Genomic DNA, 25,114 nt, shown 5'->3' on the forward strand with positions numbered 1-25,114 from the left:
AAAAAAAGAAATATATGTGAGTGAGTTTCTGTGTGTGTTTGTGTGCACACTTGTGTGAGTGTGTATGTGAGTAAGTGTGTGTGCTTATGTGAGTGTGTATATGTGGGTGAGAGTATATGAGTGTTTGTATGAGTATACGAGTGAGTCAGTGTGTGTATGTGGTGGGTGTGAATGTGCATGTGTGTGGTTGTGGGAGTGTGTATGTGGGTGAGTGAGAATATGAGTGAGTGTGTATGTATGAGTTTGTATGAGTATGTGAGTGATCATGTATAAGTGTGTGCGTGTGTGTGTGTTAATAACAGTGACTAGATTTTGGTGGTGGTGATAATGGGGGAGGTTATAATTCTCAAAAATGTGGCAAAGATGGGATGAGTGTTACTTTCATTTTCTCCTCTTACCATTTTTAAAATAAAAAATGTTAAAAGGAAAATTTTTAAGTATTTAAAAGTAAAGTTTTCATCTTAACCTTTAAATTTATCCACCTGTTACTTACCAGGCAATTTGTAAAAAACTGTGTTCACTCGGCCACAGCAACTGCTTACTCAACACATCTCCAGAGGCAAGGGAAACCAAAGCAAAAATGAACTATTGGGACCTCATCAAAATAAAAAGCTTCTGCACAGAGAAGGAAACAATCAGCAAAACGAAAAGGCAACTGACAGAATGGGAGAAGATATTTGCAAATGACATATCAGATAAAGGGTCAGTATCCAAAATCTATAAAGAATTTCTCAAACTCAACACCCAAAAAACAAATAATCCAGTGAAGAAATGGGCAAAAGACATGAAGAGACACTTCTCCAAAGAAGACATCCAAATGGCCAACCAACACATGAAAAAATGCTCAACATCACTCATCATCAGGGAAATACAAATCAAAATCACAATGAGATATCACCTCACCTGTCAGAATGACTAACATTAACAACTCAGGCAACAACAGATGTTGGCGAGGATGCAGAGAAAGAGGAACTCTTTTGCATTGTTGGTGGGAATGCAAGCTGGTGCAGCCACTCTGAAAAACAGGACGGAGTTTCCTCAAAAAACTAAAAATAGAACTACCCTACCACCCAGCAATTGCACTACTAGGCATTTATCCACGGAATACAGGTATGCTGTTCCGAAGGGACGCATGCACCCCCATGTTTAGAGCAGCACTATCAACAATAGCCAAAGTATGGAAAGAGCCCAAATGTCCACTGATGGATGAATGGATAAAGAAGATGTGGTATATATAATCAATGGAGTATTCCTCGGCAATCAAAAAGAATGAAACTTGCCATTTGCAACTATGCGATGGAACTGGAGGGTATTATGCTAAGTGAAATTAGTCAGAGAAAGACAAAAGTCATATGACTTCACTCATATGAGGACTTTAAGAGACAAAATGCATGAACATAAGGGAAGGGAAGCAAAAACAATATAAAAACAGGGAGGGGGACAAAAACATAAGAGACTCTTAAATATAGGGAACAAACAGAGGGTTACTGGAAGGGGTGTGGGAGGGGGGATAGGCTAAATGGGTAATTACTCCTGAAATCATTGTTGCACCATGTGCTAACTAACTTGGATATAAATTATAAAAAATAAATTATAGAAAGAAAAAATAGTTTTTTAAAAAACCTGTGTTCAGATGTAAAGCCTGGAAGAATAAATGCATATATTTATATCTGCTACGACTTCTCTGATCTTTATTTTTTAAAAAGTCTTTGTTCAGCCTTTGTAAGTAGGAAATGTTCTCTTTAAGCAACATGTATTGAATGATTATAATATGCTGAACATATGACTAGGTATATCATGTAACTTCTCCTAACTCAGGGAAAAATCCCTAAGTAAAATTGCAAGCCAAATTACAAGAGGGAAACACTCTTTCAGATTATGACAGGAAATAACTTCAGAACTCCCAAGCAATAATGGCAATTTTTTTTAATGTTTTTATTTTATTTTTGAGAGAGAGAGAGTGAGAGCAGGGGAGGAGCAGAGAGAGAGAGAGACACACACAGAATCTGAAGCACGCTCTAGCTCTGAGCTGTCAGTACAGAGCCTATGTGGGGCTCGAACTCATGGACTGTGAGATCATGCTCCAAGCTGAAGTCAGACGCTTGACCGACTGAGCCACCCAGGTGCCCCTCAATAATGGCAATTTTTCAAATGGACTCCTGTATTGTGGAAAAACTAAAAAAATGATACAACTAGCACCCCTATATATTATGAGTTGTAAGAAGTGCAAAGGAAAAGATGCGATGGGAGAAATTTTTCTGGAAGCACTTAATTAGAAATAAATCCTGTTTAGGGTGCCTGGGTGGCTCAGTTGGTTGAGCATTGGACTCTTGGTTTCAGCTCAGGTCGTGATCGCACGGTTAGTGAGTTCAAGACCTGCACCGGGCTCTGCGCTGACACTGTGGAGCTTGCTCAGGATTCTCTCTCTGCCCCTCTGCTGCTTGTGCTCTCGCTCGCTCACTCGCTCGTTCTCTCAAAATAAATAAACTTTTTAAAAAATTGAGAAAAAAAAATCCTGTTTGCCCCAGTCAATTTAAAAAAAAATTTTTTTAATGTTTATTTCTGAGAGAGAGAGACAGACAGACAGAGCGTGAGCGGGAGAGGGGCAGAGAGAGAGGGGAGACACAGAATCCAAAGCAGGCTCCAGGCTCCGAGCTGTCAGCACAGAGCCCCACATGGGCTGAACCCAGGAGCTGGAGATCCTGACTTGAGCCAAAGTCAGACACTTAACCAACTGAGCCAACCGGGAGCCCCTGCCCGTGTCATTTTCAAGCCACAAGAGTAAGGTCATTTTTTTTTTTTTTTCTCTCTGTGTAGCATAGAAAGCAGACCAACAAGATCAAATTGAAAGCAATAGGGGGGAAAAAGCAAGACTAGAGGTTTTATACTGTCTTGGAGAACCTGCATGGGTGTCTGAGACCTTGAAGAGGATGGGGGCTCTATCCTGACCTCTGTTTTACCCCCCAGGTGACTACCATCTCTTGCTGTCATTTGCTCAAAGACACCCTGGAGGCCCGCTTTTGCCAGGCACAGTGCTGGGCACTGAGGATGCGGCAATCTCAAGTTGCTGTTAGCAGAGGGAGTGGGCAAGACGGATAAGTGACAAGCAAGTACAATTCAGAACTCAAACGCCAGCCTGGAGGTGCGCGCAGAGAGCCGGGGAGCCGGGAGCTCAGACTGTCTCCCGAAGCCATCCGTTATCTCCCCAGGCGTGAGAAGCCACACAAGGAACAGAACAGCAACAGAACCTGAAAGCATCTCTGTGATTGCAAAGCGCATACCCTGTTAAGATAACTCAGACGGGGAAGTGTGGAGGTGGGCTTGGGGAGGTGAATCAAGCACCCAGATGCACAGAGGGTACAGAGTCCTTAGCAGACCGGCTGGGACCCTCCCCCCACCCCTCACCCCCACGTGGCCCCTGCTCTCTGTCCCTTCCTGGTGCTGTCACCCTGCTGTCCCATGTCCTGCCGCCTCCAGGAGGCTGCTGTAGCACTGTGCACAGCTGAGCTCTGCTGGAGACACCCCCTCATGCCACCCCCGACTGCTCCTACCTCTCAGCCCTCAGGGAGGGGACGCTTCCTTCCCACTGTGTTTTCTGTGCTCACTCACCCCTCCCTTCCCTTCATTCTGCACACACAAATGCCCAGGCAGCAACATTTAAGGAATCTGCACCGAACTGTCAGAGGTGATGGATTGGAAATATGGTTCAGGGAGTAGCTTCCAGTAAATGCCAAGACCCAGACCAGCCTACAGCATCCCTCCTGTCCCTCTCCCTCTCGGTGCCCAGCCTGCTGCCATTGTGGTAGGGACGTGCCCCAGGTCTCTCCTGCCTCAGAGCCCAGGGAGGCAGTATTTTCTCTTATTCCGCTCAAGTGTCCTAAGAGACACACAGTCAGTCCTGGTTCACACCTGATATGCCTGTGTAATTTTATTAATAGGCCCCCTTTTCCCTCCCCAGACAGACCTAGTCTGGATGTTAAGCTACGGGATCGCCTTGCCTGGGAATAATCTGCTCTAGGAGAAGCCGTGAGAATACCCATCCCTTTGGTGCACATCTGGTACACATCTCACCCCCAGCACCAGGGGAATGAGTGGGCCCCAGGAGACCCAATAATACTTAGCCTCTGGTTGTCAGAAAGCAGAACTTCTACCAAAGTCTGGCTCATTTTGTCGTCTATAATGTCACATGTGGGACATCGGCGGTCCCATCCAGGGCCCACTGTGGCTAAATCAATACTGTCCCGGGGCGCCTGGGTGGCTCAGTCGGTTATGCATCCAACTCTTGGTTTAGGCTCAAGCCATGATCTCTCAGTTTGTGGGATCGAGCTTGGGATTCTCTCTCTCCCTCCTCTCTCTGCCCCTTCCTCTCTCTCTCTCTCTCTCTCTCTCTCTCTCTCTTTCTGTCAATAAATAAATAAATACATAAACCAAAAAAAAAAAAAAAAAAAACCGTCCCTTTTAAGCAGCAGGTGAGAGCTCTACTGATTCAGGAGCCCAAATGAAGTTCACGTCTGTCTGGGCTTGCCACATGCCATTCACACATACAAGCCACCTGTACACAGGACAGTTCAACCAGTACGGTTCACCTTCAGTGATGGGAGCCCGTGTGTTAGAGGACTGAGAGATTTTTGCAGATATACAAGCAACTAAATATGCAAACAAACCTCAGACCTAGCTGCCAACTTTATTGGGAGAGGGACCGAAATGCCAGCTCAGAAGCAAGCATCCTTCTGTCTGCAACACTTGGGTGTGAACAGCCATATCCAGAGGCTATCTGATAAGCAAGCTTATGCTGTCTGCAGGGAGGTGATGCATGTCACATCGGTAAGAAAATTGGGTCTTTGCACCCCCCCCCACAACCCTTTCACCCTCAAACCCAATCAAACTGAATCAGGATGTGGCGGGGGGTGCTGTAAAAGCAGGTCCAGGTGCCTAGCTGCTCTGGGGTCTGATGTGTTTTTTTTCCATTCGCTACTCATTTCGATGTTTATATTGCAGGAATTGATTCTGCCCTTGGCTTTCAAAGCCTCCTGGCACGTGAGGCGATTGTTGCACCAGGAACATAGATTCCGTCTGGGCTGCCCAAGTGCCTCACAGCCTGCGAGTGGCTAAGCTTTGAAGGCAACCCAGCATTCAGCTCCTGCCAGATTTAAAAACTGCAAGGCCAGCCTAGAGTGGCATACAGCTACCCCGTGGGTGTGAAACGCTACAGCTTCCCCATATGTCTATGTCTCATATGGAGTTCTGCAGTTTCTAAATGGAGTCAGAAAATGTAGACCTGAGTTCGAATTCTAAGCTCTTCTTCGAAGGAGCTCACGTCTGCTCTCCGGGACTTGGTGCCTGCAACTGGAAAGTAGAGTGGGTGGCTAGGAAGCCACCGACACCCCTCCTGTTCTGATATTCTGTGGGACTGTGCTTCTGTTGCTGTCTGGTTGTTGGACCTCAACAAGTATTCTCTGGGCCTCAGTTTCCCCATTTGCAAAAGTGGTACCATGGTACCCATGTACTAAACGCCTTGCAAGGAGCCTGTGGGCTTTAAAAGTGGGACAGGGACGTGGAAACAGGCAGCAAATGAGTGCATGCAGTAGGAACTCAATAAATGTGTTTGCATGGCCTCCCAGATTCTCCATCTGTGAAAGCTGAGAGACACCTACATGCTTGTCTATCTCGTGAAAATTGCAATGAGCTATGGAAAGAGATACAAAGCGCTTAGAATTAAGAAAAGCATAGGCAAACAGCAGGCATAATTATCAGTCAAAAGTGGATGGGGGTCAGAGTTTAAGACATAGCGGGTAGCAGATTTGATGTGCCTGATTAATTAAATGAACTAAAACCATAAATAGAGTCATCAGCTTAAACCCCTGGACTTGACCCCAGATCACACTGTGAGAGGGAAAGCAGAGGGGGACTCTCCGGTATTTCCAGGGCTTGTGGAGCCCCCAAAGCCAGGCCACGGGGGAAGGTGACAGAGTGGAGGCAATGGTGACAGAGTGGCTGTTGGGAGACTGGGGAGCCACCAAAGCCAAGGCAGCAGCAGGGAACAGAGGCGGTGACAGCTGAGGCAGAGGGGATCTTTCAGAACTCACGCTCGCTCTTGCTAGGGCAAAGGGATTGAGCTGGAGGGAGTTTGCTTTCCCTGTTAAGAAAAAGGGTGAGATTTTTGCCCGGGAAGGGAATCATCACAATAAATTGTGTGCCTGTTTCCTTCTAGGCAGAGAGCTCAGACCCTCAGGCAGTAGATCTTCACCTGGGAGCCCAAAGCAAAGCTGGAACCATGGGCTGGTCAGAGAGATAAGGCCCTGGACAGAAAACTGGGCATGGCGATGGTTGTTTTCTCTAACATTTTGTTATGAAACTAACATTTTAATATGAAAAACCTCAAACAGGCAGCACAGTGGAAAGCACTTTGCTGTGAACCCTGGGCACCACCCCACCTGGATGACTTCATGATCATTTGACTATCCTTTCTGTATCCCATCTATCCATCTGTCTAACCCTGTCTTCACTCATTAGTCCATATTAATTCTGGTACATTTCAAAGGAACTTACAGGCCTCAGTACACTTCTCCCCCAAATACTTCAACATGCATAGGGTTACCTAGCGCTCAATTTTTTTTTTTTTTTACAGATCTTTCCTTCCCACGTAAAATTTATGTTCTATGAAATGCACAAATACTATGTCTATGGATGCTGTGTTTTGACGAATGCATGCACCTGTGTAGCCCAAACCCCTATCAGGACATAGAATATCCCCAGTTTCCTAGGTCAGCTACAGATTTGTTACATGACCTTGCACAGGAGTCTTATGTAACTTTGATTCCAGCATGTCCCCAACTTGTCTGATCATAAAGCCTTTTTTCCAAGTGCCAAGTTCAAAAATTCTACCTTATACAATTAAGGCTGCCTGGAATACTGAATATTATTTAGTTCAAGCCACTATATTACAGCTAAAGAAACTTGAGAACTGTAGATGTGATTTATCCTAGGTCCCTAAGCCGGTGGCACAGTTACAACAGGAAATTGATATGTATTGAGCAACCGCTCCCAACCAGGAAATGTACTAGATGCTGTATATGGGAACGCTTACCACAGCCTGCCTCACGGGGCTGTCATAAAGATAAAGGACAATCGTGTATGTGGAGTGCCTGGCATTGTCCCTAGCACAGAGAGGACACCAGAAGTCACCAGTGATTCTCTCCTCCGTTCCTCGCTAACATTTTAACGTGTTCATGTCGCTAAGATAGCAGGTATACACGCTTCATTTCATTCTGCTATCCCAATAACCTGTGAGGTAGGTAGGGGAGGTATTTTTATCCGTGCTTTACAGGCAATTATACAGCATGTCCCTGATCATTATTAGTAAATGATGGGGGCACCAGGACTTAAATTCAGTCTCCGGAGCCCAAGTAATTTCAGCAGAGAGCTTTAGGAGCTTTGTCCGTGTTCCTCCCAGGCCATCTGGGACCAGAGTGGAAGGGCACTTTGGAAATGCTAAGAAGGATATATTTGGCTCAATGACAGACACCCAACTTGAATTGGCTAAAGAAGAAAAGGAAATCTATTGGCTCCTATAATAGAAAGTCTCCTCCCGACGCCCCTCTCTCTCTCTCCCTCTCTCCCCTACACTCCCTCCAATTTCCTCTTGTCCTGGCTCCACTCTCAGGCAACATCACCCCCATGGACACAAGATGGCCCCCACAAGGTCTTGGTTTACATCCATTCAGGTGAGCAATCTCAAAGGACAGAGAGAACTTTCTTTGGCAATGTCAGGCAAACATCCAAAGACTAGGTTTATTAAACTAACTTATTTCATGTGCCCACTCTTGAAACAATTTTTTTTTAAAGGATGAACTCTGTTGACTTGCCACCATGTAAGCAGGGGGTGGGTCAGCTCCTCCCATGGTCTGAAAGGGAGGAAGGGATGATGCTCTCTGGAAAAATCAACATGCTGTTATCAGAAGAAAGGGAAAATGGAATGATGAATGCTGGGCAGCAAATTTTAGTTAACAAAAATAAGTTTAACAAAACTTAAGAACTTAAATTGCTGAAAGTGGGTTGACTGGTACCCCTTGGAGCTTTCTAAACCCAGCCTTTTCAGAGATTTTCATGGTGGTTTCATTACACAAATGACTGAATTGTTGGTGACTGAATTCCGTCTCCACCCCTGAAGAGTGTAGGGTGGGGCGGGGGTGGGGAGCTGAAGGTCCAAAACTCTAATCACCTGTTTGGTTTTCCTGGCACTAGCTCCCTTCACTCCTCAAGCTGAAGCTCCCCATGTCCCCCTCACTCCCCAAGAGTCACTCATTGGCACACACTCAGGTAAGGTTGAAAGGATCTCACTATGAAAACAAAAGACACTCCTAATAGAAGGTCCAGCTGAAGCTCCTGGCACTAAGAAAATGCTATAGAGTTACCCTATTTTCTTTCTTTTTTATTTAATGTTTATTCCTTTATTTTGAGAGAGACAGACAGAGAGAGAGAGAGAGAGAGAGAGAGAGAGTGTGTGTGTGTGTGCGCAAGAGGAGGAGGAGTAGAGAGAAAAGGAGACAGAGAGTCCCAAGCAGGCTCCCTGCTGTGAATGCAGAGCCTGACTCATGGCTCAAACTCATGAACCATGAGATCATGAACTGAGCCAAAACCAAGAGTTGGATGCTTAATCGACTGAGCCACCCAGGTGCCCCAGGATTTTGTATGTTAAGTCTTGTGGCCCTTGCTGATGATCCTCCTAATAGACCTGGAGGAACTGGTGGGTGACAGTGATGAAAACATCCCTATTTCACAGATGCAGAAGCTTGCTATGCAAGGGTTGGCCAGGTGGCACCAGAGAGTGAAGTGTCAGCAAGCTCAACTTGAACCATGAATGGAACTATCTCCCACAAGAACTATCTCCTCACAATCCGGGGTCAATGGTGTCCTTTAGGCCAGTGTGTGTTCAGGATATGTCTGAAAGAGGTTTGTGCTTGTTTGTTTGTTTACAAATGGCTCTGCTCTTTCTAACAATTAAATATGACATCTCAATGGTCAATCATTGTTTCATTCCATTTGACCCAAAGAATAAATGAATTTCTAACCTATGTCCTAGAGAATATTCAGTTGAAATGGTTCTCAGATAAAGTCAAAGTTTAAGTGGAGAATAGATTGGAACTCTACTAATATATTCTGAAAGAGATATACCTATTTGTGAATGAAGAGATTCAATTGGTTAAGTCTAAGGATAAGTAGACAGTTTACTCTTAACAGAATTAATTTACTTCATGGTAGTTTCCAGAGAGTAAATCATTCAAGTCCTACCTGATTTCTTCAATTTTCCCATTAATTCACCTGATCCCCTTGGGGTAGATATAGCATCAAAGAAGTTGAGATATGTATGGAATCTTAGAGGGAAGAATGGCATGTAGCCAGGAATATACTCAGATAGGGATTAGAAATCTGGACTCTAGTGGTGCCTGGGTAGCTCAGTCAGTTAAGTGTCCAACTCTTGATTTCAGCTCAGGTCACCATCCCAGGGTCAGCTCAGGTCATGATTCCAGGGTCATGGAATCGAGCCCCACATCAAGCCTGGAGACTGCTTGAGATTCTCTCTCTCTCTCTCTCTCTCTCTCTCTGGACATTTCCCCTGCTCACACTCTCTCTCTTTCTCTAAAACAAAACAATAATAATAATTTAGACATCTGAACTTGGGTAAGTCAAATCCCCACTCTGGGTGTCAGTCTCCTAAACTTGGGTAATAATCTCTAAGATTAGGGGCACCTGGGTGGTTCAGTTGGTTAAGCGTCTGACTCTTGATTCTGGCTCATGTCACGATCCCACAGTTGGGATCCAGCCCCATGTTGAGCTCTTCACTGAGCATAGAGCCTACTTTCTCTCTCTTCCTCTCTCTCTTCCCCTCACCAACTCACTCACATGCTCTCTCTTTCTATCTCTATCTTAAAATAAATACATAAATTTTCTTTAAACATTAAAGATTCCTTCTAGCATTTTTTTCAAGATATTAGGCTGTCAGGGTTAATTCTCTCCCCCATTTAATTCAATAATTTCTCCTAAAGTGCTCTAATGGAAATATACTCTTCTTAGCTGAGATGCGTGAGTGACAGGGAAGTCAACTTCCCAAGGCGTTCACTCCTCATTAGTTGGTTTGTGGTCTTAGAACCTGCCTCTCTGTAATTTCCTCTCATTGATCTTTGTGCATCAGGAAAACCCAGAACAACAGACCTTATCTGGCCACATGACTGCTGTTTAAATTTTTTTTTTTCAACGTTTATTTATTTTTGGGACAGAGAGAGACAGAGCATGAACGGGGGAGGGGCAGAGAGAGAGGGAGACACAGAATCGGAAACAGGCTCCAGGCTCTGAGCCATCAGCCCAGAGCCTGACGCGGGGCTCGAACTCCCGGACCGCGAGATCGTGACCTGGCTGAAGTCGGACGCTTAACCGACTGCGCCACCCAGGCGCCCCATGACTGCTGTTTAAAACTTACAGACCTTAGGGGCGCCTGGATGGCTCAGTTAAGCGTCTGACTTGGGCTCAGATCATGATCTCACAGTTCTTGGGTTCAAGCCCTGCATCTGGCTCTGTGCTGATAGCTCAGAGCCTGGAGCCTGCTTTGGATTCTGTGTCTCCCTCTTCTCTCTGTCCCTCCCCAGCTCACACTTTGTTTCTTTCTCTCTCTCTCACAAATAAACATTACAAAAATGTTTTTGTAGACCTTATCCTGTCCTCCATTTTCCAGGAGAATCCTCTCTGCTTCCTTTCACTCCTATATAAGTGCTTTCCAGACACGTCAACATCCTCTTTGCTGAGATCTGGCCCCTCTCCATATTATCAACATCTATCTTAAGATGTAGTTTTCCTGTCTGTGATCTCAGCCAAGCTCAATGAGTGTCTCCAGTGATCTAGCAAAAACACGTCTCCAAGTATTTTGGTTTGATGGGTAATGAACTCAAAGCAAGCACTGGCTGTGGATATGGTGGTTGGTTTTTGTTGTTGTGTAACCATCTACATCACACTGTTGCTTCTCACAGGTGCGGTTCCAGCTGAGCCTACGCGGGGATTCAGACTGTGAGGATATGATGCATTGGTACTAATGATGACCCAGGGCATTGGTCATTCTGCGTGAGGTGGCTTTCACAGAGGAAGGAATTTGCAGTGAGGGCTTGGTGCCAGAGTGCCTGGGAATGGAGATGGGAAGCGGAGACAGGTGCCTATCAAAACTATGGCCTTGGAGATGTCTTAGATCTGGGGAGAGTAGGGCTGGGTGTCATATTAGGGTACACACAAGGCTACGTCAGCAAATGCAGGAGGTGGTACCTCCCCATCTCTGCTCATGGCCTAGCGGACTCTTTTTTTTTTTTGAAGATATTTGAGGGGGTTTTTTGTTTGTTTGTTTTAATGTTTATTTATTTTTGAGACAGAGGGAGACACAGAATCTGAAGCAGGCGCCAGGCTCTGAGCTGTCAACGCAGGGCCCGACGCAGGGTTCGAACCCATGAACCATGAGATCATGACCTGAGCTGAAGTTGGACACTTAACTGACTGAGCCACCTAGGTGCCCCCCCTTTTTTTTTTTTAAATACAGTGGGCTTAAATTTTGTTTATTTGAGTATAGTTGACATACGATGTTACATGAGTTTCAGGTGTACAACATACTGATTCAACAAGTTTATATGTTGCGCTGTGCTCACGAGTATAACTACCACTTGTCACCATACAGCGTTATTACAATACCACTGACAATATTCCCTGTGCTGTGCCTTTTATTCCCATGACTCATTCATTCCATAACTGGAAGCCTGTATCTCACACTCCCCTCCACCCATTTGTCCACCCTCCACCCCCTAATGGAATCTTGATGTGGTGAATATTGAAGGAAACATGGCCCTTGAATATGTCTGCCCATTGGAGGGGATTTGGGGCTGCCATGAAACACCCCAGCAGGCAGTGACAGGCAACAGTCGGGGAGGAAAATCTGTCCCTCCAAGTGGCATGTGGGTGACCTTCTGAGGAATACAAGGAAAGCTTAAAGGTACTTAGAAAGTGAACTGAGATCCTGTCCTAGACGCTGCCAGGGAAATCCGAGCTAGTGACGTTGAATTCTTACAGATACCGAGAGCTTACTGGGACCATCAAGTCAGGGAAGCAAAGGAAATTTGTGTTCTCTTCCTACAAGCTTAACAGTTAACGCAATCTCTTTTTTGTTAATGTCAAGCAGGACTTTCCTGAACAATTCCCACGTGATGCCAAATCTTCTGGTCCGCATACTACCCTTTGGGTAACAAGGAATTAGAATGATGAGGCTGTAGATCCTCTAAAAAAAAAAAAAAAAGTATCGAGTGAAAAAGTGCCCTGAACTTGGACTATAACGTTTGGTGTCTCTGTTTCTTGCTGACTCCCCATCTTTCTAAATTCTCTGAGACTTCCTCCTACTTGTTAAAAATGAATCTCTGCCCCCAATATTTTTGCCGTGTTTGTGTGGTCCCTGAAAATAAAGAGAGAACAGCCATTTGCAAAGGAAACGGCTGGCAAGCAAATCTGTCTACTTTGCGGAAGGAGAAGAATCCGCTTTTCTTGAGGATATATTAAAATTAATCCGAGAAGCAGACTTGGAATTTTCATTATGTTTGATCTGATATTTGATATTCCAGAATGACTGGTAAATGAGTGGAGGGAGAAAATGCCAGGAAGTCATTTTAATATGATTTCTCCGCTCCTGTAATCCCAAAAACAAACTGTCTAGGGTTCTGTAGAGACTTTAACCCCATGCAATCAAAGCATGTGCTCACAGGCGACTCCCAGGTGAGCTTTTAGATCTTGTGAGCATTGAGATCACTGGGGACTTGGGTGGGTGCAGAAGCTACAGGGGTAGGTGAGGGGTTAGAGAGAAAGGGAGTGAGCTCACCCTGATGGGGCTGAGTGTCTCCCTCTCTCTCTGCCCCTCCCCTGTCCACGCTCTGTCTCTGTCTCAAGAATAAATAAACATTAAAAAAAAAATTTTTAAACATTGTCAGAGTCTCCTCCATTTTCCTCAAGTATCACACTTCAAAATCTCGCACAGAAAAGCCTTCCCAACAGCCAACCCTAAAACACTAGGCAGACAGTCAGGGACCAGGACACCAGCAGAAATTTCACATGACACTCAAGGGCAGAGGGATGCACAGACATACGATCACCACTGGAAGGTGGCATCTCAGAGGAACACCGCACTGACTCGGGCTCATGCTGCAGGGCAAGCTCTGTGGGTCCCCCTGCTCTTGTCCCTGCTATAGTCTTCAAGTGCCAGGGCTTCAGCTCTCCAAGAGGAGTAGTTTAGGAACCCTGCCCACTCAGGCTCCAGTAGGTTCCTCTCCACACTACATGAAGAGCAGGTGTGTTCACACAGCACTCGCTCCCAACAGAGGCTCTCAAGCCCTGCATAAGAACGTTAACTGCGGATGGGGCGCCGGGGTGGCTCAATCGGTGAAGTGTCCGACATCGGTTCAGGTCATGATCTCACGGTTTGTGGGTTCGAACCCCACATCAGGTTCTTTGCTGTCAGCTTGGAGCCTGCTTCGGATCCTCTGTCTCCCTCTCTGTCTCTACCTCCCCTGCTCACTCTCTCTCTCTCTCTCTCTCTCTCTCTCTGTCTCTCAAAACTAAGTGAACAACTGGGGCACCTGGGTGGCTCAGTTGGTTAAGCGCCTGACTCTTGATTTCTGCGCAGGTCATGATCTCACAGTTTGTGAGTTCGAGCCCCATGTTGGGCTCTGTGCTGACAGTGCGGAGCCTGCTTGGGATTCTCTCTACCACTCCCCTGCAAGCGCGCTCTCTGTCTGTCTCAAAATAAATGAATGAACTTAAAAAAAAATTAACAATTAAAACAAAAAAGAATATTAATGGCAGAAGCCAAAGTGATGTCCAACTGGCTTCTTTTGGCTGCCCAGGACCAAGCGAGTCCCAGATGAATAAACACACGCCTTGTGTGTGGAGAGCAGAAAAGCAGCTGACTCGGGTAAAATGTAGCCAGGCAGGTATCTACACTGGGATAGGTGACTGAGAGAGGAATTTTTATCACCTTCTCCTTCAGCCTGCCTGTTAAGTGGTTGTTTTTCAGATCTCCTTCCATTTATTGATCTTTTATTCCTCACCTATTAAAAAAAAATGAGGAAGTTTATGATAAAAGCCCCAAATCCAATTTACTCATCAAAATAAAAATGAATGAATGAGGGGTCTGGGTTGGAAAATACTGAATTATAAAATCTAAGCTACAGAAAGCCATTGCAGTCAGTTCCCAGATTAGCTCTTTGCTCCCGGTAGCCAAAACAAAAAAAAAGAGGATACTATTAATTTAGTTTAATTTTTAATTTTTTTAACGTTTATTCATTTTTGAGACAGACAGAGAGACAGGGCAGCAGTAGGGGAGGAGCAGAGAGAGAGGGAGACACAGAATCCGAAGCAGGCTCCAGGCTGAGCTGTCAGCACAGAGCCCAACGCAGGGCTTGAACCCATGAACTGTGAGATCATGACCTGAGCCCAAGTCAGACGCTTAACCACTGAACCACCCAGGTGCCCTGGATACTATCAATTTTAAAACTGCTATCTAACAAAAGGAGACACATTTGTCCATGAACAGAAACAAAAATGTCCCCTTACTTCTAAAATGACCCTTCCACATCTTGGGTTTTCCCAATGTGATGAAATCAGAGTCAGAGATGTGCACCTGCTCTTGGAAATTCACACCAGCAGCACCGGAGGGTCAGAAAGCCACTGTCCTGCTCCTGGACTTTACATATACCTCTATGTGGGGAATGCGTGATGACAGTGAAATTGACAAGTTTATTTCTGGGATAAAAATGAATTAGTGGAGGGGAGCCTGAGTGGCTCAGTCAGTTAAGCATACGACTTCCGCTCAGGTCATGATCTTACGGACTGTGGGTTCGAGCCCATGCAGGAAGGATTTTCAAAGAGGAGAGACAATGAGACAAAGAACTTCGTGTATATAGAAACAGGTGAGGAATAAAACTTTGTGTGAATTTCTAATGTCCTTAACATAGTACTTTCTTTCCCTTCTGTTCCCCTGGGAGTGATTTAGGGGTGCTACTCTGCCACATGTTAGTTCCATAAGTTTGCAGCTGGTATCTTTCTGCCTTGATGTATTATTCATCTATAAAATGGGGTAGTAATACTGATATCAATGTCGTTGTGGTTTTAAATGAGGTAATACACATCAGGAGGGATCTTAAAATTATTCTGCACAAGTTGGCTATTATGTATGTGAAATTCCGGTCCTAATTAATTCCATTATGTTGCAATTTCCTTGAGGACAGGGTCTGGGTCCTGTTCACTGCTCTGCTGAGACTCCAGACTAAGCACGTGGTTGGTGTTGAGCAAATATTGGTTAAATGTATGGAGGGACAAGATATTTTCATTTTCCTGCAAGTTCCTAATGTATCTGGGATAATGAGGAGTAAAACCTTAAAGAAGAAGTAAGTAGACTCAATAAGAAAACGAGTCTGTGTGTTTCGTTGCACGCTGGGTCCAACCTGGATGGAATTATCATTATAGTGTGTAAAGCTGGTGCTTAAGACATGGGCACTAGTGACCCATCACGAACTTCCTGTAGGGCAATTTGGCAAAGGGCACAAAATCCTCAAAAACAATCACAACTTGACCCAAAACTCCACGTCAAGGAAGTTATGAGAGACATCCAAAGATGTGGGCAAACATATAACCATAAGGATGTTACCCAACAGGAAAACCAGATACCACTTTCTGACTCAACAACAGAGACTGGCAAAATAAATCATCTATATCTAGACAACAGGACACAATGCGGCCAACCTTTAAAATGACTGTATAGAGGGGCGCCTGGGTGGCTCAGTCTGTTAAGCGTCCGACTTCGGCTCAGGTCATGATCTCGCAGTTTGTGAGTTCGAGCCCCGCGTCAGGCTCTGAGCCTGGAGCCTGCTTCTGTCTGTCTGTCTGTCTGTCTCTCTCTCTCTCTCTCTGCCCCTATCCCACTCATACTCTGTCTCTCTCTCTCTCTCTCTCAAAAATAAATAGACATTTTAAAAAATTAAAATAATAATAATAAAATTATTGTATAGAAGTGTATTTGTTAACATGGAAAGATGTCTGGACATACTCAATTAAAGGAAAAAAAAAAAAAAGGATTGCCCAGCAATAAACACACACAATGAAGGAAATACATGTAACAAAATGCCAACAAAGATGACCCCTGGCATTATTCCTGCTTCTCATTTTGCTGTCCCTGAATTTTCTCCTGATTCTATAAAAGGCATGAATTCTTTGTGTGGTTTTAAGAAAAGTTGACAACAGAAAAGGAAAGGAAACATAGTCTCAGATATGCTTTGAGGAATTTTGGGATGCTTGGAAAACACATGAGAAGTTCCAGAGAACAAAGCCCTATATTTATACACCAGCTAGGCAAATTGAAAGCTGAGGGGGAGCTTAAAAGATGTCAAAACAACTGATCCGCTGGCTGGTTTTTGTCCACTAAGGCATTTGGTTAAGGAAAATACCGCTGCTCTCTGCTTCCCGCATCCCCAGCCAATGCCACTCTGACCTCAGGCTGCCTCACTTAGAAACTCAGCTACCGGTGTCGGCCCCTTTTCTTCTCCTTTTGAGGTCTGGGCATCTGCACGAAGCAAAGGGAGGAAACGTCCACACTCTGAGTCACTCTGCCACGTTCCCAGCAGGAGACCATCGCACCTCCTTCCCTCCTCCCAGAGGAGACCACCCACAGCCAGTGCCCCCCAGCCACGAGTATGCTCCGGGGTCCAACACAGAGGGACTGCTGGATATCAGTGCACAGTAATTTCCTCCGGTTTAGTAACCCCCCCCCCCCCCCCCACCGCCCCCAGAACAATCTGAGGACTGGATTTTTAAACTGTGTTACACACACACACACAAAGTGCTCACACAGTAAGAGCAGACAAGGAAGTATCAGTTCTGGTTTTTCGAAGTTGCTACACTTTCCGGTTGAAAATTGCTTCATTATCTACAATATCCTGCCTGCCTCGCCTCTCTGCCTCTCCAGCTTTCCTGCTTTACTGACAGCGCTAAAATCCCCCCATGCTTCCAGAGTATAGAAGCCTGTTCAAAAATCCATGCCACAGCTGTAGTATTGAAACCCTCCATAGCTTGTCCTTTCTCTGAAAATGCTTTCTTGTTGCTGTGCCTCCAACAACCTCCAAGCTCATCATGTGCCCAAATTTTGGTCTGTTCGGGGGGATCTGGGACGCTAGCAATCCCGAGGAAGACCTAGACCGAGTTTCCCCGAGAATAAAGGCCCTTCAACACGAACATCACACTGGACCCAAAGTCTGTGGTTATTATTATTATTAGACGTGTATTTTTTAAAGTGTCTATTTAAATGCCAGTATAGTTAACATGCAGTGTAATATTAGTTTCAGGTGTACAATGTAGTGACTCAACACTTCCATCCATCACCCAGTGCTCATCATGACAAACTATGCATCTTAATCCCCATCACCTATTATTTAACCCATCCCTTAGTCACCTGCCCTCTGGTAACCCTCGGTTTGTTCTCTAAAGTTCTGTTTTTACAAGGCTCTGGAGAACCAGGCTCAGTTCCTTCTGAGCACGAAAATGCTGTTCAGAGGACAAGTCCAAAGGCAAGACTTTGGAGACCATATATATGTTGGGCCCTTGATTACTTTCCTACACTCTACAGGGGAAAGGGAAAAAGATAAGGAAGAACAAGATAGCATTTGTTGTTGGCGTTTGGGGATGAAAAGTACTTTGTTCTAGAAGGTGTGGTCTTAAAGCACAGGTTTAACAAACACAGCATTAGGAAAGTCCACGTGTTGGGTGGATGTCTGTTGGCGCTCTTTGAGTTCCAAATGAGAAAAAGCCCAAGACCCGAGGGCTTGAGCCAAGGGGAATTTGTTATCTCAAACATCAAGGCTGGGTCTGCCTGGATACGGAATTCAGATCAAACGATCGATGCCAGGAATCGGTCGCTCTCTCTCTTGCTAAGCGTTCATCTAATTTCCTCTGGGTTGGCTTCACTTTTCAGTGCGCTCCCATGTTGAATTTACAAAGAATCCTGGCTTTCACCCAAGTACACCAAAGAAAGAGAGCTTCTGTCCTATTTATTTATTTATTTATTTTCCTTTTTAGAGAGAGAGAGCATGAGCAGGGGAGAGGGGTAGAGGGAGAAAGAGACTCTTAAGCAGTCCCCGTGCTCAGCACGGGCCTGACATGGGGCTGGATCCCACGAACCACAAGATCAGGACCTGAGCCAAAGTTGGACGCTCAAGTGACTGAGCCACCCAGGCGCCCCACTGCAATTTTTGTCTTTTTTCTGATCACCCATGGCTTTCTTTGGCTTCCTGCCTGGGACGTTTTCCTAGACGATGGTCACTACTTAGCATCCCCGAAATCTCTCTATTTTCCCTTCTACCCAAACCTTTATGCGCCCTTACTAATAACCTTTTAAATGTGCCTCAAACTTCTCATTATAGGACAGTGATAAATACAGATGTATTATTTTTAGTTATTTTGTATTTAATCTATTTTCCACAGCCCTCGGGTACCGGCACTGAATTAGCATCTGAAAAATGCTCACTAAGCACGCAGTAGTGCTTATTCTAAATGCTAAATAGAACGTGTGATTTCAGTAAATACAGGTACACATCAGAGATATTTCAGGTTTAGTTCCAGACCAGACAATAAAGCCAACATTACAATAAAGTGAGTCAAACAAATTTTTGGTTTCCCCGTGCATATTAAAAAATTTTTTTAATCTTTATTTTTGAGAGAGAGAGAAACAGAGTGTGAGTGGGGGGAGATGCACAGAGAGAAGGAGACATAGAATCCGAGGCAGGCTCCAAGCTCTGAGATGTCAGCACAGAGCCGGATACGGGGCTCGAACTGACGAACCGCGAGATCATGACCTGAGCTGAAGTCAGAAACCCGTGTATATTAAAGTTATGTTTGCCCTGTTCTGTGGTCTATTAAGCGTGTACTAGCATCGTGTCTAAAAACAAAAACAAAAACAAAAACAAAAACAAAAACAGTGTACATGCCTTAATTAAAAAATACTTCACTGCGAAAAAATGCTAAACATCATCTGAACTTTCGGGGAGTCGTAATCACTCATCACAGATCACTGTGACAAGTACAATCATAATGAAAACGTTTGGAATATTGCAAGAATTACCAAAATGTGACACAGACATGGAACGAGCAAATGTTGGGAAAATGACGCCGACAGGCTTGCTCGACGGAGGGTTGCCACAGACTTTTAATTTGTAAAAAACGCACTGTCTGTGAAGTTCGATAAAGTAAAGCACAATAAAATGAAGGGTGTCTGTCTTTGTTGTGGTCCCACCATGTGCACCGTGTGGGGCCACAGAGATGCCTCAGACCCAGTTCCTGCCCTCAGAGAGCTGACTCCAGTTTGGGAGTAAGGACTTGCTGCTAAGAAAACATTATACACATAAACACTTTGGAAATAAATATTCAAGTAATGAAGTCCTAGAAACAATGGTGGATTTCGAAAGCTTTGAAGTAGATGCCACTGGAAAAAAAAAAAAAAAATCAAAAAAGGTGATTTTTTTTTAACAACTTCTAATTTTTTATTATTATTTTTTTAAAGTTTTTTTTTTTTAATGGGGAGCCTGGGTGGCTCAGTCGGTCAAGCATCCGACGTCGGCTCAGTTATGATCTCACGGTTCATGAGTTCCAGCCCCATGTCAGGCTCTGTGCTGACAGCTCAGAGCCTGGAACCTGCTTCAGATTTTGTGTCTCCCTTTCTCCCTGTCCCTCCCCCACTTGTGTTCTGTCTCTCTCTGTGTCTCAAAAGTAAATAAGTGTAAAAAAAATTTTTTTTAAGTTTTTTTAATACAAAGCTGCAAACTACTTAGTATTTTTTTAATGTTTATTTATTTACTTTGAGAGAGAGAGAGGGAGAGCACAAGAGGGGGAGAAGCAGAGAGAAGGAGAGACAGAATACCAAGCAGGCTCCATGCCATCAGCACAAGAGCCCAGTGCAGGGCTCAAACTCACAAACCATGAGATCATGACCTGAGCTGAGATGAAGAGTCAGACGCTTAATTGACTGAGCCACTCAGGCACCCCTATTTTTTTGAAGTTGTATTTATTTATTTCGAGAGAGAGAGAGAAAGAGACAGAGGGGGAGCGGGGGAGGGGCAGAGAGAGAGAGGGAGAGAGAGAATCCCAAGCAGGCTCCACGCTGTCAGCCCTGAGCCTGACATGAGACTCGAACTCATGAAGTGAAAGATCATGACCTGAGCCAAAGTCAGACGCTAACTGACTGAGTCACCCACGTGCCCCATCAGCCTCAATAGTTTAAATGTCCGAGATTCTATCATTTTTCCAGAACAGATGGGTGATACTGCCTCAGTTCACACCACAAGGGGCCTCATACACACTGGTAAGAAGGCCCAGCCCTCCAGTCCAAGTTCCTACTATGCACCACTCTCCCTCCACAAGAGATGCTCTCAGCCACCCCTAGGGCCTGGGGGTGCACACACCAGTGGCTTGACCACTTTGGGACCCTTTGAGCAGGGGACCCAGGGTATGTCTAGAAAGGAGGATATGGGCTCTGGGTGGGCAGAGGTGAAGCCAGAGGACCCAAAATAGGGCCTTCCAAAACCTAGGGGGCCTTTGTGCCCAAGTCTAGGGGACACTGCACTTACAGCAAAGGTCTGCCATTCAGCAAGACTCATCAGGGCTGCCCGGCACCACACTGCAGGCATGCACCTCCACTGCCAACCCAGCCACACCTCTCTCGAAAGGCCAGGCCCAAGTGACACCATCCAGAGGCCACGCCCAAGTCACCTGTCTGCCCCAAGCCTATTCCAGGCAAGAAGAGGCCCCACCTGGGCCCCTGGGCTTCCTCCCAAGGCCACAGACAGAAGCAGAAAGGGAATCTACAAAAGACACTCAGGGTGCCTCGGGCAAAGGTGATTAGTCAGATTGGCTCATTCGGTTACCCATCCGACTCTTGACTTCGGTTCAGGTCATGATCTCACTGTTCGTGACTTTGAGCCCTGTGTCAGGCTCTGCACTTGACAGCGTGAAGCCTGCTGGGGATTCTCTCTCTCTCCCCGCCTCCCTCTATCTCTCTGCCTCTCCTCTCTTTGCCCTTCCCTCTCTCTCTCAAAATAAATAAACTTAAAAGAAAAAGAAAAAAAAAGAAAACCATAAGTCAGAGAAGATATATTTATAGTACTGTACTCCACCGTATTTGTTGAAACAAATATGTGTAAATGGGTGATGGGCACGGAGAAGGGCACTTGTTGGGATGAGCACTAGGTGTTGTATGTAAGCGATGAATCATGGGAAGCTACCCCAAAACCAAGAGCACACTGTATACACTATAGGTTAGCCAACCTGATAATAAATTATATTAAAAAAAAAGAAAGAAAGATAAGGAACAAATGGGTATAAGTGGACCCACAAACTTCAAACCCATATCGTTCAAGGGTCAGCTGTACATTCCTACTTGTTTATGCTTAAAGTGTCTCAGACGGGTGTACAAATAATCTAATAAAAGTGGTGGCAGGGACTGGTGTGGGGGGCGGTGAGGGGGGATGTGGAGGGGGGGAAATGGGGCTGGAGAAGGAGGGAGACTTTCCAACAATTTCTCTGGTGCATTTCTTCCTGAAAGAAAAGTGTTATGAAAGCAAACAAAAGTGGGGACGTACTTAGCTTATGATATTACCTTGTGGATCCACAAAAGAATGAAACACGTCCACGTATTATTCAAATAATTCAATAATTGAAGAGTGATTCAGTGATACAAAGAATGTGAATATTCCTACAGTTCTATGGATAACTGTAAAAGGCAAAATGGAGAAATGCATTTCATAGTGAAACCAATAGGAAAGGAACTTGCGGTGCTGGGGAGATAAACAAAGATGCCTGGACCCCTTTTTCGAGAACACAAGCCTTTCACTCCACCCTCTTAGGGGCAAAGCTGTGTGCAAATGGGATATTTTTAAAAACATTTTTTAACACTGATTTATTTTTGAGAGACAGAGCATGAGCAAGAGAGAGAGAGGGAGACACAGAATCCGAAGCAGGCTCCAGGCTCTGAGCTGTCAGCACAGAGCCCAGTGAGAGGTTCGAACCCAGAAACTGTGAGATCATGACCTGAGCTGAAGTCAGATGCTTAACTTACTGAGCCACCCAGGTGCCTCCAAATGGGATATTTTTAAAAGAAATCATTGGGAAATCCTGAATGGCCTGATTGATGTATGCGGTTGACTGAGACCTAGAATTTGCTTTGAGAATTTGTTTCCTTTCTTTCTCTTCCTTTCTATGTATTCCTTCATAGTACAAACACAAGGGTTGGCATTCTTTTCTATCCTTTGGAGAAACAATGAAGCACCAGCCAAGGAGATTCTAAGAAGCCAAGAGGCATAAGAAGAAAGAATCACACAAATGCTTTAGGTGATTTCTTAAAAATTTCTTGAACATGCCCCGAAGCGTGGAATTGCAGATCTGCTAAAGAGTAAGGAAATGAGGGAGAAGTGCAGAGGTGAACAAAAGACCCTCATGAAAGAGAAATTAAAGCCTGTGTTCCTCCCAAAGGGAAAAGAGACTAGGAACTCCAATAATTTTTCTATTAACTAAATACTCCCTTATAATTGCAAAATGAAGAGTTCAGGCATGTGGTTGACATTCCAAATGTATTTAAGCAAATATATTTCTAATAGGAGAAAGGCAAGAGAGATGACCTCAGTTATCTGACAAGGGTCCTCTAACACCACTTAAAACATTGTTTTAAAAGATGTGCCCTCATCTGTTAAAAATGGAAATTGAGGAATAAAAGGGCATTTGGTGCTTTGCTCCAGAATAAGTCATAAGTCAAGGGGGTAAAGAATGTTTTTAGAACGCCACCATAGTCACAGACATGACCACCCTGATGTTCTTAGTCACAACTTGGTCCTGAAGCTTCCCCAGGATCCCATATCGGAAACAATGATCTTTTTTTTTTTAATGTCTATTTATTTTTGAGAGAGAGAGAGAGAGAGAGAGAGCGAGCAAGCGTGCAAGCAGGCAGGGGAGTGGCAGAGAGAGAGGAGGAGGACAGAGGATGTAAAGTGGCTCTGTGCTGACAGCAGTGAGCCCCTATGTGGGACTCAAACTCACGAACCGCGGGATCGTGAGCCGGAGTCAGATGCCCAACCAAACAAGCCACCCAGGGGCCCCTGCAAACCATGCTGTCTATCCGTTGGCACAGTGGACAAGAACTGTGGGATTCTGAGGTCCAGTGTTAGCACATAGCCCCCCTTGTCTCAAAGGCATCTTACCTGGTGCGTCTACCCTTCTTCATTTCACAGAAGGAAAATGCGAGTATAGAGAAAAGTGGGGAACAAAGGTAAAGCCAGCCAGGAAATAACTCACTCAAGAGTACAGCTCCCAAAAGAAAAGGGGAGGGAGGTAGCAACTTTCTTTACCGACACTCCTGTATGTGGGCACTTCACAAACGTCATCTGATTTAATCTCACAAGTGCTTATTGCCGACAGGTACTTTCCTCTTCCTATTTTTCATATGAGGAAACAGGTGTCAGGAGGTTAGGTACTTGCCCAACGCCACTGAGCTCCAGCAAGTGGCTCCTTTGGGAAGCTGGGCACGGAGGGAGGGGGTGCCAGGCAGTGCTGATGGCTCCTAACCTCACTTCTATTGGGGCCGACCCAATTTCACACTTGGCCTCTATTCCCTGGTGCTCAAGCTAATTTATAAGATTGCCCTACTTTTTTTTTTTTTTTAGACAGTGACTCTATTTGAAGGCTCTTCGTCACAAGGGCACAAACATCTTTTCTAAGTGAGTGCTGTCTCTGCTAATTCTAGAAGACTGGAACAAGCAGGAGGGCAGTCTGTGACTCACCCCCTTTGGCTCCGTCTATGAAAATGGACCCCAGAGATTCCAAAGAAGAGAGATGATAAAAGGCATGGGTCCGGGCACTCACCTCCAGTTGGTTGCAGACATGTGAATGTGACTTCTGTCTGACCCAGAAATAAGGCTTCTACAACTGAAATCTGTTCAGACACTCATCAGAAATATCTCTGCCTCTTTCCTCTCTCTCCCAAAGTGCTTCTGGAGCCTCAGCAGATCTCGGCTCAAATATTCCAGAACAGCCCCTCCCATTGGCAAAGGAGGACTAAAGCTGTCTAATTTTAGGGTCTGACAGTTGGCATGCAATTAAAACTGTATTTATTATGGGCTTCAGAGGAGAATAATTTATTTATGGGTAAATTAGGATCATTGCAATACAAACACGCTCCCACGGACCAGGAATTTGCTATGCTCAACCAGGGACTGTAAGAACTCTGCCATTTTTACAACATGGAGCTTACCGTCGCAAAACACGCGAAAGATCCGATGTTTCTAGACTACTTTCAGCATCAGTCCCAAATGCTGAAGCAGGATTCCAGTCAAGACTATTTTTTTTTTTAGCATTGGGAATGATCTGAGGTAATTGATCAAAGGAAACCATAAACAAGAACATTCTCCTTCCTGAAAAGAAAAAAAAAATTATATTAGTGTTACAGTTCAGAAAAGCGAACTGAGAGTATTTTGGTTTTGATTTGCTTTAACATTTTTGCTGACCAGAAATTCAGGCTGGAATCCGTGAGTCTAATTATGCTGGCTTATTTGATGACACTGATTTGCTAAAGCAGAGAACATCATGTTTTATTATTTAATAATGAGAACTCAAAGAAAAAGAAATAAAATTGCTTCCAGCAGCCTACACTCCCATTGTCCTCTTGAGAAAACAAAGTTTCTATAATATTCCTCTCTGTCGATTCAGTATTGCCTTCAGTTTCCTGTTTAAGAATCTTCCAACCTAAAGTACGTCACCTTCCCCAGCACCGTTTTACAAAAAGGTATAAAGCATAAAAATACACAACAGTACGAGTCCTTTCCCACTGCAACTCAAAAACTGTATCACAATGTTCTATGCAGGGTAAGACTTTTTTTTTTTTTTTTTTTTTAAGAGAGACAGAGAGTGCAAGCAGGGGAGGGGCACAGGGGGAGAGAGAAAGAACCTTAAGCAGGCTCCGCACTCAGTGCAGAGCACGACTCGGGGCTCAATCCCACAACCCTGGGACCATGAC

At 44.8% G+C, this 25,114-nt stretch overlaps 2 long non-coding RNA genes across 2 annotated transcripts in view; one reads left to right on the forward strand and one right to left on the reverse strand.

Moving 5' to 3' along the window:
- Positions 1–24,558, reverse strand: part of LOC121010550 (uncharacterized) — a 41,458-nt gene extending 16,900 nt beyond the window's left edge. Inside the window, exon 1 of the long non-coding RNA XR_005781221.1 lies at positions 24,353–24,558. This is a non-coding gene — a long non-coding RNA (uncharacterized LOC121010550). The remainder of the gene's footprint in view (positions 1–24,352) is intronic.
- Positions 7,467–9,115, forward strand: LOC121010551 (uncharacterized). Its single transcript, XR_005781222.1, has 3 exons — positions 7,467–7,724; positions 8,245–8,319; positions 8,783–9,115. It is a non-coding gene; the product is annotated as an uncharacterized LOC121010551 (long non-coding RNA).
- Positions 24,559–25,114: the final 556 nt, after the last annotated feature.

This window comes from Herpailurus yagouaroundi, unplaced genomic scaffold, assembly GCF_014898765.1.
Source record: "Herpailurus yagouaroundi ecotype Mexico unplaced genomic scaffold, PumYag 192, whole genome shotgun sequence".
NCBI lineage: Eukaryota > Metazoa > Chordata > Mammalia > Carnivora > Felidae > Herpailurus > Herpailurus yagouaroundi.